This window comes from Harmonia axyridis, chromosome 3 (genome assembly GCF_914767665.1).
Source record: "Harmonia axyridis chromosome 3, icHarAxyr1.1, whole genome shotgun sequence".
Lineage (NCBI taxonomy): Eukaryota > Metazoa > Arthropoda > Insecta > Coleoptera > Coccinellidae > Harmonia > Harmonia axyridis.
In genome coordinates, this window is record NC_059503.1 from 42,520,652 (window position 1) to 42,538,517 (window position 17,866).

General features: G+C 33.1%; 1 protein-coding gene across 2 annotated transcripts in view; it reads left to right on the top strand.

The window, feature by feature from the left end:
- Positions 1–17,866, top strand: part of LOC123677206 (transcription factor Sp4-like) — a 128,736-nt gene that overhangs the window by 76,580 nt on the left and 34,290 nt on the right. The gene's annotated exons all lie outside the window — the stretch shown is intronic.

A 17,866-nucleotide genomic window follows, 5' to 3' on the forward strand; every position in this document is an offset into this window, starting at 1 on the left:
CCACAGCTCCTGGACATCATGGTTGTTCAATTCAAGAATGATAAAGTTAGTAATCATGGCTCTATACCGATCACCATTGACTGTAACGTTCTGGCCATCATCGTTTTTGAAGAAGTAGGGACCAATGATTTCACCAGCCCATAAAGCGCACCAAACAGTCACTCCAATAAACAAAATAAATTGGACGTAGTGCGCGATACATATTCCGTACAGAACCATTATTTTCGAAATAAAATTGCACTATTTGCAAGCGTTGTTCAGGCGTGAGTCTATGCATAATGAATTGCCAAACCAAACTGAGAATAAATCACTTGACAGCTGTTAAATCGGTCGCCATCTTGAACAGTAATGCCAACTTAAAGTTATATACCTCGAAAAAAACACCCGTTACTTCAGATCGTTCAATCTACTTTTGTATTTTTTTTGGGTGGTGAATCCGAAACTGAGGTTTACCACCAAAATTTCGTGACGGAAAAAAAATACAAAAAAATTCAATCTTCTGGCGTTTTTTGTCCGATAAACCTGGCTCAAACGATAATTCAAAATTGGCGTATTTTATCTATCTCTGCTAAAACCCAGTTGATGGGGAAGTTTTAATTTCTTCGAATCTTTTTTTTGTTTCTGGGGTACAGAATTCGGATTTGAGGTTTGCCACCAAAATTTCATGATAAAACATTGAAAAAAATGCAAAAAAGGTGAAAATTTTCTTTTGTTGTCGGTTATTTGCATATAAACTTTCTACACATACATTTGAATTTGGGTACTCTGTTGTATAAATACTACGACGGTATTTAATCCCTAAAAATATCCATAGAAATCGATGTAAAGAAATAAACTAAATTTCAAAAAGTGATTTTGAAAATGCTTTTTTTCTCAAAACATACTTGAGAAATAAAACTAGTGAAAATAGACTGAATGGGTTGGCTCTCATGAAGTTGATATAATAATAATAATAATAATCATATTTATTTTCATAATCAAAATTTACACTCAGAAAAGAAAACAAGTCAAGTATAAGGAAGCTAACAAAAAATAATACTTGATTACATATAGTGATGTCTATACAGGAAACTTATAATTTAAATAATCATCTAAAGAATATGGTTCAAGGTCAGTAAGTAGTTTACGAACTTCTTTCTTGAAATTTTTTACAGTAGTTAGGACTTGATAATTTTTGGGCAATTTGTTGAACAAAGTAAGGCACATGTATTCGACATTTCTCTGTGATAGAGTGAGAGAGCACTTCGGAAGATGGTATGAGTAGATGCGCCTGGTCATATTTGAATTGAGATATTTTTCGAAATAAAGGAAGTTAGTTCTTAAAAATGTAAGACAACGAAATATATACAATGCAGTTATTGTGAGGATGCCTTCTCTTCTGAATATTCCACGGCAGGATATTTTGGAGGATAAACGTAGCATAGTTCTTAGCGCTCTTTTTTGAACTACGAATATTCTAGAGATATCAGAACTGTTTCCCCACACAATGATTCCATAACTCATTATTGACTGGAAATTAGAAACATATACTGTTTTTAGCAGTTCCAAGTCAGCATGCTGCACCAATATTCGAATAGCATAAAGGACAGAATTTAGTTTTCTTTGGAGAGTATCAATATGATCATACCAGTTCAGATGTTCATCCACTGTGATTCCCAGAAAATTAGTACGGTGACTAAGTTCAACATTTTGTCCCATAAGATCAATTGTTTCTGGGTTTTTTTATCTTGCTGTGTGAGGTGCAGAATATCACACATTCAGTCTTGTTCAGATTTAAGCTGATTTGATTTCTTCGGCACCAATCTGCGATCTTACAAAATTTATTCCTAGTCAAACCTACCACTTCAGATACGTTGGAAGCTGCTACCACCAAATTTGTATCATCCGCATACATGACTATATCTTTATTTTCTTCTGTCTTTGTTACCATCAGATCATTCGGGTTCAACGACATGAAATCCTCGATCAAAATGCATTCCGGCAAGTCGTTTATATAGACCAAAAAAAGTAAGGGTCCAGCTATACTCCCCTGAGGTACACCACTACTCAGTATCTCATCGCAAGAAACAAAGACAGCACCATCAATCTCAATAGATACCCTTTGGACTCGATCCTCCAAATAGCTCTTCATCAAATCTAGCTGTTTATTTCTGATGCCGAAGCTGTTGAGTTTATCCAACAATATTTCGTGACTGACGCAGTCAAAAGCTTTAAAGAAATCAAGAAAGAGCCCCGCTGGAACTTCGCCACATTCCAAAGCATGGAGAATTGATCTTGACAGCTCAAATAATGCGGTTTCCGTGCTCCTTGTTTTAAGGAATCCATGTTGAAATTTGGAAAAAAGGTGAAATTTATGGAAAAAGTTCAAAAGCCTACTCACCAGAACTTTCTCAAATAATTTAGAAAAAGAAGTCAGCAGACTTATCGGACGATAATTACCGAGATCGTCTGTATCTCCCTTCTTGAAGAGAGGCTTCACTACTGCTACCTTCAGAAACCTTGGGAAGATACCATCTCTGAATGCTATATACATTATGTGAGCCACCGGTTTAGCAACAATTTCAATAGATCTCTTGATCACTGTCATCGGTATTTCGTCATATCCAAAAGATCCCTTATTTTCCATAGCCTTCGCAGTCCTGATGACCTCATCTGCTGTTATTTCAAAAAGGAAGAATGACCTCTCGTTATATCGAATAGATCTAGGGTTTGAATCCCCTGAACTGCAAAAGGAAGATTGGGTATTCAGTGAGGTGGGGACATCGATGAATTGCCTATTGAATGCATCGGCGAGTTCTTGTGGTCCATCCGACCTTGGCATCTTGAAATCATTCTTGTATTTCCTGCCAATAACTTGGTTGATCACTTTCCAAACCATCTTTGATTTATTACTGGAATTATCGATTTTTTCTCTCAGGAATTTTCTCTTATTCAATTTGATGCACTCATCATATGATTTCTTTGTTATCTGGTAAATATGGTTCATTTCTGGGCGAGATTGAGAAATTGTGTACAAGCAATCCAATCTTTTCTTGATTTCTTGAACCTCAGGCGATTTATCCACATATTTCTCCCGAGATGATTCGCTCTTCATGACGACAAGTGGAAAAGCAGTATCGAATATGGTCTTGTACTTACTGAAAAACCTGTCCCACATGAGATCAATATCAACGATATTCTGGTAGATAGAAAGAGCATCCCAATTTTCAACAGAAAGAAGTTCCAGAAAAGTTTTAACTGTTGAGTTATTTATTAGACGAATTTGCTTCCTGACGGATTTGGAATGGGCTTTTCCAACAGGAAAAGAAAATATTTGGGCGGTATGATCTGAAATATGCGATGGTAGGACAGCGACATCGTAGTTGTTCAAATTAGTTATGAAATTGTCAATACAGGTAGCTGAGTTTGATGTTATTCGAGTTGCTTCATGAACTGTGAGATTAGCGCCGAAGCCTTGAAGAATTGACAAAAATTTTTGTGTTTCCGAGTTATTTAAAAGTATATTCACATTAAAGTCACCAGCTATAATATATTGACTATTTGAATCAGTGAGGTTTTGAAGAAGGTGGTGAATTTGTTCAAAAAACAAGTTTATATCACATCTGGGATAACTGTTGGGTCGATATATTGAAATTATTATAACTTTTTTGTTGTTCAATTGTGCTTCTATCGCAGAACACTCGAACACATAAGGGATGCTAGCCTTTACCAGATCTGAACGCTCTTTGAAAATTATTTCATCTTTGCAATAAATAGCGCATCCACCATGACAATTAATCGGTCTACAGTATTTGGATGCTAACTTGAAACCACGGATAGTAAGTACTTCGAGTTCGGCAGTACTTTGCCAGTGTTCTGTGACTGCAACAAGGCATGCGTTATTATTATTTATGAATTGTTCTAACCTTAAAATAGAATTTCTCAAAGATTGAACATTCTGATGAATAATTATGGAGTTTTCTTTAGATTTAATGTTTTGCTCCTGTTGAGACGGAATAAAAAATGGTTGATTCTACTTCCTTCTGGCCATAATTCAGGTTTCTTGAGATCTTCGAAATTCTGTGCAGGTACCGTTATCTTGAAAGATGAGTATTCTTTTGGTCTTTTAGATTCTAATTTTTCACATATTATGTCATTGAAACCCTTGGTGTTAAGATGTTTGACCAGTATTTCGGGTTGCAAACTGGGTTCTAATTTACATACGTGTAAATATCCATACTTCAGGGCTCCTTTTATTGACATTCCATCAGGCTTTCCACTACCTACAATGCTTCTATCAATTCGTCTAGGTTTTTTGTTTCTCACAGTAATGAATTCGTCTTCCTTGATTTTTTGTGACTCGCTTGTACTCGGACAAGAAGTAGTACTGTCTTTCGTTTCGGCCAATTTTGAATTAGACGGTAATTGGTCTTGTTGAGGTTTTTTAATTTTCTCGACTTTAGAAGTACTCGTTGAAGAATTGTTCCTACTATTCTGATCAATATTTGCTTTGATTACCTCATTGTATGTTTTAACTTTCGGCTGTGTTTTAGTTTCTTGATGTTTAATACTTTTCAGTTTGGAATTTTTAGCTTTGAGACTCGAAACCTGATCTTGAAGATTTCCTATTTCAATTTTCAGTTCTTCTACGGCGGGCAGAAATAGTGTTTTGAAAGAATGAACAACAATAATTTCAATGTTTTTGAGAAGGTCTTCATAAGAAATCTGAGTATTTGTCGATATTTCATTCGACATATCAGTTTTAGAGGTTATGTCCACTAATGAACAACCATCACACAACCATATCTTAGAAGTTCCCGATTTTTTCATTATTTCCAAATTCTCTACAGTAAGGTTGACACACTGAATATGAAACAAGTGAGAACTATCCTTAGAGCATGCTATTGAATCATCATTACGACTAATAGTTTTAGAACACTTTTTACACGTAACGGCCATCTTGTCTATGAATAATATTTCCAAAGAATTTATTAATATATAAATATAGAATATTTAAAAAGAAAAACAGAAGACTTTCTGATGATGTGTAAATGAAATCAAATGTTCTTTTTTTTTGTTTTTTTATATGGTTGAATATATATTTAATAACTCGTTTCATAATAAATATGATTATGGTTATGTCAAGCACTTTTATTCGCTTTATTTTCTTCAACCAGTGGCATATACAGAGAACGAGTTTGATATTTTTGCTATACCATGTACCATGTTGATATTTTCCACCCCAAATGTATGGATATATCTGCAGGTTCAAAATCTACATCTTGCAAGCACGAAGAGGGTAATATTTATAAACTCGCTAAAGAAATCAGTGAACTCAGAAGTGAAAAAGATATCTTGAATATTGAGGTACTTTACCTGAAAGAACTTTTGAAGGAAGTACAAGAAAAAAACAAAATATTGATGGATAATAACTCCCTATTGAATGAAAAAATTATGACTCAAGGTGAGAATATTGATAAAAACAATGAAATTTCTATCAACGTCAACAAGATAAACAAAGATAAGAAAGTATCAAGCAGCAAAGAATGTCAACAAAGTCAAGAAGTGAGAAATGAAGTTAGTCATAAGAAACCAACGTATGCTGAAAAGTCAAAGCCTAGATCACTTGAACTACTAACCTCTAAAAATAACTTGACAACTCAAAAGACAACAAGTATACAAACAAATGATAAGATTACAGAAGACGGACACAACTTGAGAAGAGAATCTAATCGAATTAATGAACAAAGAGGACCTTCATCGCAAGGAAACAATGAATGGAAAACAATAAGTCGTAATAAGAGCAGAACAAAAAGGAATATCATATGCACAGGTGTGAACAAAACAACTAACTCATCTATCAAAGGTGTAATGAAAAGACGATGGATATACGTTGGAAGAATACAAGGTAAAGATATATCTGAACAAACAATCAAAGATTATCTCAGGGACAAAATTAAGAACGAAGAAATTGAGGTTAAAAAGCTAAACACACTGGGTAATAATTCTGCATTCAGTGTCGGTGTCCACACAGAGGAATTATTCAGTTCCATTTGTAATCCTGAAAACTGGCCGGAAGGAGTTATCGTAAGGGAATTTTCTTTTCGTAGTTTATTTCGAAAATCTGAAATATAAGAAGAACTTGCAATCGTCAACATTCATAGGCAACACACAAAACATCAATATAGTGAATCAAATAAAGCCGGCAAATTGCACTAAAGAATTTCGCATAATTCATCAAAATTTACAATCCATTGGTACAGCATTCAACAAATTGGAAGTTTTAATTGATCAAGAAAATTGTGACGTGGTTGCAGTGACGGAACATTGGAGAAGTGAGGAGGAGCTTGAATATTACAAGCTCAGTGGTTTCAACCTAGTGTCGAGTTTCTGTCGTGATTCGGGGAGGCATGGAGGTACCGCCATTTATTGTCGTTTCAATGTTGAGGCAAAGGAAAAAGGTAGTTTTAAATCACTTAGTGTGGCAAACGTCTTCGAGTGTTCGGCAGTACAAATAAATTTTCAAAATATTAAAATTATAATTGTCTGTATATATAGGCCAAATTCTCCACCTCATGGGTACATAGATATTTTTTTTGAAAAACTAACTTACATACTGGAACAAAGTTTACTTGAATCAATGAAAGTTATTATTGTAGGTGATTTCAATATAAATCTTTTGGATAATAACAAGTCTGCACGTGAATTCAGATTGCTTCTAGCTTCTTTCAATATCAAGATAACAATCAATGAACCGACACGATCTGCTTCTATGACTTGTCTTGATAATATTTTAACTAATATTATTGGTACATCTAAAGTTCTTGAAGCTCACATATCTGATCATTCGGCCACAGAATTCAAATTTAACATCACAGTGAATGAAAAAAATTATACTGAGACAATTTTAACTAGGCATATTAATGATAGATCTATGAGTAATTTTCTATCTGATTTACAAGATATTGTCTGGGATGAGCTATATTCGATGGAATCAGAGCAGGTCAATCAGAAATGGGAATTTTTTTTCACTCTTTATAAAAATAGCTTCGAATATAATTTCCCCCAACACAAGATTAAAGTTAATAAACAAAAAAAAAATACTATAGAAATGACTAAGGAGGTTAAATATTTGAAAGATTTATTGGATAAACTTTTCATTCTTTATAAGTTCAGGCCAGAACTCAAGATGCAATATAGTATTATCAAAAAACGATATGACACTGAGCTATCATTAATGAAAAAAAAGTTCTATTGTGATTTCATAAAAAATTCTAAGAATAAATCTAAATCAGTATGGGAAATTGTTAACACAATTACTAATAACAAAAAAAAAAAACTTGATGCGAAGAATATGATAGGGAATCCTGGTGAGTTAGTTGAAAACTTCAATAATTATTTCACTGATATTGCTCCAAATATCTGTAAAACTCTTCCACAGCTGGGAGATTACTCTATACCAAAATTTTCCTTCCCAAACTCAATATTTATGTTTGATGTTGATGAAGCTGAACTGGTAGTTGGAGTCAACTCGTTAAAGAATATTAATGCGAGAGGCTATGATGATATTTCCCTTAGTGTAATAAAAAAATCCTTACCTATAATTGCCCCACACATCTGTCATATAATGAATTGTGCTTTTAAAAATGGTATTTTTCCTGATTCTCTCAAGATAGCAGTGATATCACCCCTGTATAAGAGCGGCGATTATGATAATTTAGAAAATTACAGACCAATCAGTTCTTTGTCGTCTTTTGCGAAAATTTTTGAGAAAATTCTTTCAAATCGATTGTTGAATTTTTTCGGAAAGTTCAAGATTCTGAATGATTGTCAACATGGTTTCATCAGGAACAAGGGTACTGAAATAGCTCTATATGATCTGACAAGAGCAATAATCTGGTCTTTGGAGTCAGGGGAGGTGCCGATGGGTCTATTTCTCGATCTATCTAAAGCTTTTGACTGTGTAGATCACACCACTTTGCTAGGTAAAATGGAACAATGCGGTATAAGGAATAATCAACTTGAACTGATAAGGAGTTATCTGTGTGGTAGGAGGCAGAGAACAGCTTTGAATATTGATGGCACTACATATGTATCTGGTGAGAGACAGTTGCTGATGGGGGTGCCTCAGGGCAGTATTCTTGGACCCCTTTTGTTCGTTGTTTACATAAATGATTTCGCTGGATTATTTGATTTTACACGAACTCATCTCGTTATGTATGCGGATGATACAAATATTTTGATAAAGAATACCAATATACCTTTGTCAATCGAATCAACCAAAGAGATTCTGAATTGTGTGAGTCAATGGTTTGCACACAATAAACTAGCATTGAACGTCAAGAAGACCGAATGCATCATGTTTTCTCCTAGATCTCGGGATTTCAGCACACAAGCCTTATATTATAATGATGTTGAAGTAAAATTTAGCAGTTGTAGCAAATTCTTGGGTATATTGTTGGATGCACAGCTTAAATGGGAGGAACACACAGAATATGTCCTGAAGAGACTCTGCTCGGTGGATTACAGTTTAAAAGTTGTAAAAAAACAAGTAGGTGAAAATATCCTCAAAATGATATATTATGCAAATGCACAATCAATAATGTCGTACGGTATTATTTGCTGGGGAAGCACTAACCTGAGATCAATCTTCGTTGTGCAAAAAAGAATATTGAGGAATATATTTGGATTAGCATATAGGGAATCTTGTAGAGGCATATTCAAGAAAAATAATATACTGACTATTTATGGTCTGTATATATTTAGATTACTTTTATTTTTTCATAAGAACCAACATCTTTATAGTTCCTACAAGAATACAAATAACTCTAGACGACTAGAACCATATTTTTACCCTAAACATTCACTATCACTAACTGAAAAACATCCAGAGTATGCTGCATTGAAGTTGTTCAATGCTTTACCTAGAGCTTTGCACCTAATAAGTGTACATAGAGAATTTAAAAAACTAGTATATAAGTTAATACTTGATTGTGAGCCTTACAATATGGAAGAATATTTTGATTTTTGTAATAGATAAACTTTGTTATTCGTTGCATTTTTTATGAATTTATTTTTAAGTTTTTGAAATCTGTTGATATTTAGTTATGCCTCTTGTATTAGTTTATTTGATTTTTCAATATGCTTATATATAGGGGTTATTTTTGTAATTTGACCATTTTCGTAATTTTGTCATTTTGATGTGATAATTTGGGAAATAAAGTAGTTATTATTATTATTATTATTATTATTATAGGCACAATCCAAACACTCATTTCTTTCTATGAAAAAAATTCTTATTTCTCCCATTATCCTTTCTGCCTTTGTCTTTTGGTTCTCCTGTCAGTGTTCGGAATCCAAACAAACAAATTGTCATTCAAATTAGTACGGTCTCGTTTTTATAATCAAATTGTCGTTTGGTAAATACAGAGATTTTTTTATCACATGACAACGTACAAAATACAATAGATCCTTGAATAGACGTAGTAAAACCTTCGCTGGTACAATACAATCTACATTCTACATAGACCCTTTACAGGTCTAAAGGTACAAAAAGAATGATCGAGCGGATTCTGAGAACATTGAATTCTTCAAGAATACACATACTGATCAATTATACGGAATTTTCAAAAAACTTTGTTTTCTGATTCAGTTTTGTTAGGGAAAGATGTTACTTCAGTCTCAGTCGATGTGTGTACATTTTAAGACCATAGATTAAAAAGAATATAAAGATTCGTCGGTTCGCAATTCAGAATACATAAAACAATATTTGACCACTGAAATAGAGCAATGTCTAGAAATGTCAATGCATACGGACTAGGAAGGCAAGGTTACATTTACGAATGTAGAATCTTATACTATTATTATTAGAATTCTTTATTGGTAAATTCATATGTTAGAATCTTATATTCCATTTTTAAAATTTTTGTATTGATGAAATCCAAATTTTATTAATTCTTCTTTGGCTGAATATCTTTTTCTACTACTATTAAATGAATAATAATTTTAATTCAATTGTATCTATCAATTTCAATATTATGTCATTTCCAGTAATTTTAATATTAATAAAACGATTTGTCCGTAGTGAATCACAAAACCTTGTTTTAATCATTCCTGAATAGTGAGTCAAGTGATCATTCAAACTTTCATTCGTAACTTCATAAATATCTAACTACTCACTGAATAGAAAACTATTCACTGAATAATCAGTGAATACTCAACTATTCACTGATTATTCATGAATAGAAAAGTAGTCATTGATTATTCAACTATTCAGTGAATACTCGACTATTCACTGATTATTCATGAATAGAAAAGTAGTCATTGATTATTCAACTATTCAGTGAATACTCGACTATTCACTGATTATTCATGAATAGAAAAGTAGTCATTGATTATTCAGTGAATATTCATGATTATTCGAATAATGCAAAATGCAATTATTCGAATAATTATTCAATGATTATTCGAATATTCAAATCATTCATTCATGATTCCCAGCCCTAGTAGAGATCGACTCGTGTCAACGGAGGAGTTGGGAAACTATTCTCGAAACGGACGGTTTCGCAGCCGGCACGAACGTAAAATGGGATATCAAACATGTTAGATATTTAGCGTGTTTCGTGGTCTTTGAGCGACCATAGTGGAAGAAGACAAGGGATATTTTCGATTTTTTTTTTACTGAATTGTGCTGTACTAGGTTTGTGATACTTTGTAACTTCTTTTTTGTTACATACGACTTTGAAAGTATTTCCCAAAATATGTTTATTGGGTTTCAACGGATGAAATAAGTACATATACTAAATATCACAAAATTCAATTAAAAGCCAGGCTAGCACCGAAGTCATAAATTTTTTGTCTTTCACAGGAATACTCAAAAATTAGAAAAAAACTCATCCCAGCACATCTGTATTTCGATTTTGTGTTGCACTTATGGAAAGTTGTGCCCTTGACATTTTCGTAAAAAAAAATTGAAGAAAGTTAGTCGTGCACTTTCGTTTTTCTTCGGCCAAAATTGCTTCTGATACTTTTGCTACATTTGTGCAGTTGCCTTGTTCTGATCAGATTTTCAGAAATAACTCTCTACTTTTTCTTCAAAGGATGGAAATCTTTGCTTGTACATGCCCGATTCCATTCCATTTGCGAGATATAACTGAAAATTAAATTTTTTCACGGATTTCCAACAGCCCATATCTTTTCAACCGAGCCGATTCGGAAAAAATGGTAAAGGAAAAAGGTATTTCCTTTGACGTCAGGAATTGCGATCTGCAAATTTCGAATTTAATTCTACTGATAAGTTTATCGCACAATGAAATTCCACTCATTCCACTCATTTGCGAGATATAACTGAAAATTAAATTTTTTCACGGATTTCCAACAGCCCATATCTTTTCAACCGAGCCGATTCGGAAAAAATGGTAAAGGAAAAAGGTATTTCCTTTGACGTCAGGAATTGCGATCTGCAAATTTCGAATTTAATTCTACTGATAAGTTTATCGCACAATGAAATTCCACTCATAAGTCAATGTTTATTGATCACCCTGTATGACAGTGCCAATAATGATTTTTGAATTTTCTCTATGAATTAATTATTTGTGGTTATAAATTCGAGATAAAATCATAGAGCACATACAGGGTGATCCAATATTTCCAAAAATAGAAAAAGTCCGGATCTGATTTGTTCCCGATTTCAGAAATATTGAAGAAAGGCGATAGTAGAGTGACTACACTTCATAATTTGAAATTTTCCTGTCGATAAGTTAAATAGTTATTGAACTATGAAATTTCACTTATAAGGTTAACATCACCCTGTATATAGCAAAGGGCGATCTTGATACGAGTCCTTCATGATGACTTTTATTTATGCATCCATTTGTCGCATTCTTCCCGGGATACCCTGTCTATAGCCTAACTATAAAAAAATATTCTCAGACGAAAATTTTTGTGAAAATATTAACGGCAAGAGAAAACAAAAAAACAGTCCTATTTTCATAGGACTGTTTTTTTGTACGTTTGTGGGTCTATTTTCATAGACCCACAAACGTTATGCGATTGATCAACAAAAATCACATGTTTAGAAATTCGGAATGAGATTTAATTCGGTCATAAACAACAGGCAGGAATACCGACAAAGTTATTTCTCATCAAAAAGGAGCCGCATCATAGTCATAAATATCTAGATTGACGCAGAAAGACATGTGCAGTCATCAGGGCTGGTCGGCATCCCTTGTGCCGACGAAGAAACAACATAAATTTGCCAAATAGGTTATGGCGATACGATATACGTCGTTTCGTCGCCCGTGAATAAGGCGTAAAATCATTGAACGCAATACACCACCCATGTCAACCTAGCTTTAAGTGACGAGTACTGGTGAAGCTAAGATGTAGTCACTAGTGCGCATGACATTTGACCCCCTCTCCAAAGTGAAAGTTGGGTGATTAGTGGTAATGACCTATCATTATGCTATTACGAGTGATTAATTCTGAGCGATTTAATCAAAAGAAAGTAAAGAAGAAGTGAGGGGTTATCCGAAATAGATACAACCATTCAATATTTCGTGCCCTAAGAGCAAAATCGACATGAAATATATATGTGAGCAATTATAGACGTGTGAGGAAAGAAAAGAATAACGAAAGGAAAGATGAAAATAAAATCGAAGAAGTAGAAGACGAGCAAGCCTTCAAAAAACCGAGGAGACCACGCTCTCACTCTCTTCTAGTGTTACAGTGACTATATTACCACAGTGGCGACAACTGGCCATAAAACTTTCAAAAGTCCGCCATGTTTCGTCAAGACGTTTTTGGCGGTATTTTTGAATTGTATATCGATAACTTACGGCAATATTTCGTATTATGGGTCTCAATTTCTTTAGAAAGGAACATTATGTTTCATGAATTCGATCCAAGGTACGACATTGCAAATGAACTGAATCGTGCTATCTATTTTTCCAAAGATACAGATCGAAAATATTGGTTATCTTTAACTTCCAACTTAAATTATTATTAAAGAAAAATTCAAGAACTAGGTACATACAAATGTAAAGATTATTATTTTCCAATAATAAATTCACCTTGAATAATCAGCCATGGGCTTAATGGTCATAACTCTCTATAGTCTTTTTCGACCTTTTTCTTAATCTGTAGGCAACAAAACGTCTTATTATTTTGAATTCAATCTTCGATCCAATGTATAACATCTCAAATGAACTGTTAATCATGCTATCTATTATTCCGAAGATACAGATCGGAAAAAAATATTGGTTATCTTTAATTTCTAACTTAAATTATAACTAAGAAATAACTCAAGAACTACACACAAGTAAGAATTATAATTTTTTATTAATAAATTTACCTGGAATGACCAGCCATAGACTTACTGGCCATAACTCTGGGAAGAAATTTTTTTTTTTGTTGACCTTATTCGTAATCTGTACACAACAAAACGTGTTATATTTTTGTGTTTCAAATTATGACAATGGTTTACAATTTCTGACCGAACAGCAATAATTTTATCAATATAAAACTTCTTTAGGTCTACATTTTGATTTTCAATAACATTTATATATTGAACAAAAATAGATTCTAATTGAAGGTTGTTTCATTGCAGAAGAACAAAGAATGAGGCCTGAATATTTTCAATTGTGTGAAATTTGAATATTTATTATTTGTAGGACTTTTTGATCCAACAGAGGAGATGCAAGTGTTACACACTCTCGAGGTTCTTTTGATGCTTGTTATCACATATGTTATAAAAGGAATTGAGTTCACTATCACTCCAATTTATATCCTTATGTTCAAAACTTTTTGGAATGTTAACTTCATCATATTTATAGATCTTTGGGGTAATAGTGTCTAAAAATCCTGATAGAAACTCTCTATCATCATTGTCGTAACTACTATTACTTGGGTTTTTCAAATATTGTGCAACAGATATCAGCTTCAGGTTGTTTTTTACTTGCAGAGCATTGGGTACTATCTGCTTGCTTCTCAGTATTGTATAGGAAAGGAAATATTGTAGGAACAGCATTGTGTTTCAACTCTCCATCAACTCTCACCTTCCCACATATCAGGAGCGAAGTGAGCCTGAAATATTTTATGTTTAATAATATGTATAACCATTTCTGGGTACCAATATTAATTGAATAGAAATTATATTTCTTAGAAATTTAGTTTTTTTATTTGAAGATTAACTACTAAAATGAATGGACTTACTTTCCACAAATAAGAATTATTAGTGGGGAACCAGTTAGCTCGTCTTGTTCTTAATGCCCAATCATTTCGTCTGACAGGATCCCTTGGAAAGCATTTCATAATGAAACCCTTCTCTGTAGAATTTGAACATCCAACAGCTGAACAACCAGGCATTTTGAAATATGAAAGCAGTTGAGTTGTCAAGTTTGTGGAAATTACCAGCTTCGACTTTCGATGATCCGAATTTTTCATATTTCAAAATGTCTGGTTATGCAGCTGTTGGATGTTCAAATTCTACAGAGAAGGGTTTCATTATGGAATGCTTTCCAAGGGATCCTGTCAGACGAAATGATCGGGCATTAAGAACAAGACGAGCTAACTGGTTCCCCACTTATAATTCTTATTTGTGTGAAGTAAGTCCATTCATTTTACTAGTTAATCTTCAAATAAAAAAACTAAAATTCTAAGAAATATAATTTCTATGCAAATAATATAGGTTCTAAGGGTACCCAGAAATGTTTATACATATTATTAGTGTCGGTGAAGTTAGCACCCACTTTTTCGAAAATCAAGAATTTTTTTTTTGCATTCGTTAGTAACTATTTATAACACAAAAATTTTCGTTTGTACCTCAAGGATACTGGTAAAAAAACATCGCATTCCGCTGGGGTGCTAACTTCACGTTTTTTTTCGATTTTTTCCAAAAAACAAATTATGTTTGTGAGTCTATTGTTAGTAACTATTTGTAACACAAAAATATTCGTTTGTACCTAAAGGATACTGGTAGAAAAACATCGCATTCCGCTGGGGTGCTTTTTTCGATATCTTGATTTTTCGCAAAAAATAATATTTAGTTAGTAACTATTTGTTACACAAAAATTTTCGTTTGTAACCCAATCTATAATGAAAAATTTTCATTTGACCCCGAACATACTGGTAGGAAAACATCGCATTTCGCTGGGGTGCTAACTTCACGATATTTTTCGATTTTTTGCAAAAAAAAAACAAGGACAATATCGTTTCTGCTCTCGAAAAAATTGGACAGGGATTAAATAGTCTCATGGAAAAGTATAAGTGCATGACATGCTCTCACGAAAAGACGTTTGCACGGATATATGGAACCATTTGATTGACTGAATCTGCTCATACAAACTTTGAATGTCTGTTTCTGGGATCGCTGCAAGGACACTATAATTTCCTGATATATTCTAATGAAGTATTATTGGAAAATATATAATACGCAGTCATCTTTTTACCGACACAAGTGAAGCATTTGAATTTAATGTAATGTATAACAAATTATTACTTTGAGAATAAAATTTTATTCCAATCATGTGGGAGTTTTTATTCATAGGTTATTTTATAGTCAATTTTTGAAAGCAAGTTTCGGCTAAATAAAAACTACCACATAAAAGTATATAATTGATTAAGTGAAAGACTTATCACGTATAGGGATATCCGCATATTTCATTCTTTCGTGTACCTGCTAAATCTTCCAATGAAATGACTGATAAAAATAATATATTGTGTCGAAAATAATGAACTTACTGCTCTTTTCAATATACATTAAACAAGAAATATGTGTATGTAAATTCTATAAATAAAGTGACTCCGAGTACGATATCAGGTTTCCTCTAGAAAAGAAGATTTTGGTGTAGCAGATAGTTACTCTCGAAACAAAAAAAAATCGAGAACTGTTAAGAATATGGGTGCTGAATTTCCATTTAAGGGGTAGTATTTCCGAATCACAAATATTTACAAACGAAGAACTATTGGAAGAAAAGAAAATTTTATATTCAGAGGATGTAGGTGATAACTTCGCTTTTAGGAGGCGTAATTTTCCCATATTACATAGGTTAGGTTACAAATGAAAATTTTTGCTAACACACAGTTACCAGTATGGACTTTCAAACTGATTTTTTTTTGAGAAATATCGAAAAAATCGAAAAAAGTCATGAAGTTAGCACCCCAGCGGAATGCAATGTTTTCTACCCGTATCCTTGAGGTACAAACGAAAATTTTTGTGTTACAAATAGTTACTAACGAACGCAAAAAAAAATTCTTAATTTTCGAAAAAGTGGGTGCTAACTTCGCATTTTAGGAGTGACATTTTTTCATTATAGGTTGGGTTACAAAGGAAAATTTTTGTGTTACAAACAGTTACTAACGATTGACTAAACTAAATATTTTTGTTGGGAAAAATTCAAAAAATCGAAAAAAAAAAACGTGAAGTTAGCACCCTAGCGGAATGCGATGTTTTTCTATCAGTATCCTTGAGGTACAAACGAAAATTTTTGTGTTTCAAATAGTTACTAACGAATGCAAAAAAAATTCTTGATTTTCGAAAAAGTGGGTGCTAACTTCACGGACACATATTATTAAACATAAAATATTTCAGGCACACTTCGCTCCTGATATGTGAGAGAAGGTGAGAGTTGATGGAAAAAGGAAGTTGAAACACAATGCTGTTCCTACAATGTATTTCCTTTCCTATACAATACTGAAGCAATATTTCACACAATTGAAAAGATTCAGGCCTCATTCTTTGTTCTTCTGCAATTAAACAACCTTCAATTTTTTCATTAAATTAGAATCTATTTTTGTTCAATATATAAATGTTATTGAAAATCAAAATGTAGACCTAAAGAAGTTTTATATTGATACAATTATTGCTGTTCGGTCAGAAATTGTAAACCATTGTCATAATTTGAAACACAAAAATATAACACGTTTTGTTGTGTACAGATTGCGAATAAGGTCAACAAAAAAAAAACTTCTTTCCAGAGTTATGGCCAGTAAGTCTATGGCTGGTCATTCCAGGTAAATTTATTAATAAAAAATTATAATTCTTACTTGTGTGTAGTTCTTGAGTTATTTCTTAGTTATAATTTAAGTTAGAAATTAAAGATAACCAATATTTTTTTCGATCTGTATCTTCGGAATAATAGATAGCATGATTAACAGTTCATTTGAGATGTTATACATTGGATCGAATTCAAAATAATAAGACGTTTTGTTGACTACAGATTGAGAACGAAGTCGAAAAACACGAGTTATGGCCAGTAAGCCCATGGCTGGTCATTTCAGGTGCATTTATGAATATAAAATTATAATTCCTACTTGTGTGCAGTTCTTGAGTTATTTCTTAGTTATAATTTAAGTTAGAAATTGAAGATAACCAATATTTTCTTCGATCTGTTGTGACGTGTCGACCTTGAGTAAGCTGGTTCCCAAGGCTAAAATTCGGCTCGCGACTACACTCAGTGAAGACGGGAGTGAGTTCTTCAAAATGAAGTGGAAAATAATAATGGGCGCCAGGTAGAGATGTGCCTGTCTTAAGAACAAATTGCGTACTCCTGTACCAGAGTAGCAATAAAACAAATACTCAATGTCAAACGTTTAATAAAAATTAAAATTTCTGCAGTGGTTGATAATAAACAATAAAAAAAAGGAATTCTCAAAGTTACCAAGAGCCAGAAGGGCTTCCCAAAACTTTACCTAACACTAACAAATGCCAGAAGGGCTTCCTATAAACTATAATCAACAACAAATGCCAGAAGGGCTTCCTACAACCTATAATGCCTAAACTAATCCTGAAAACAGAATCCTTATATCAGCCTACACTCGGCTTAGGCTAAACCTAAAACTTCAGTACTGAAACTAAACCTTAACAGAGTTCAACAAACTCCAAATTTAC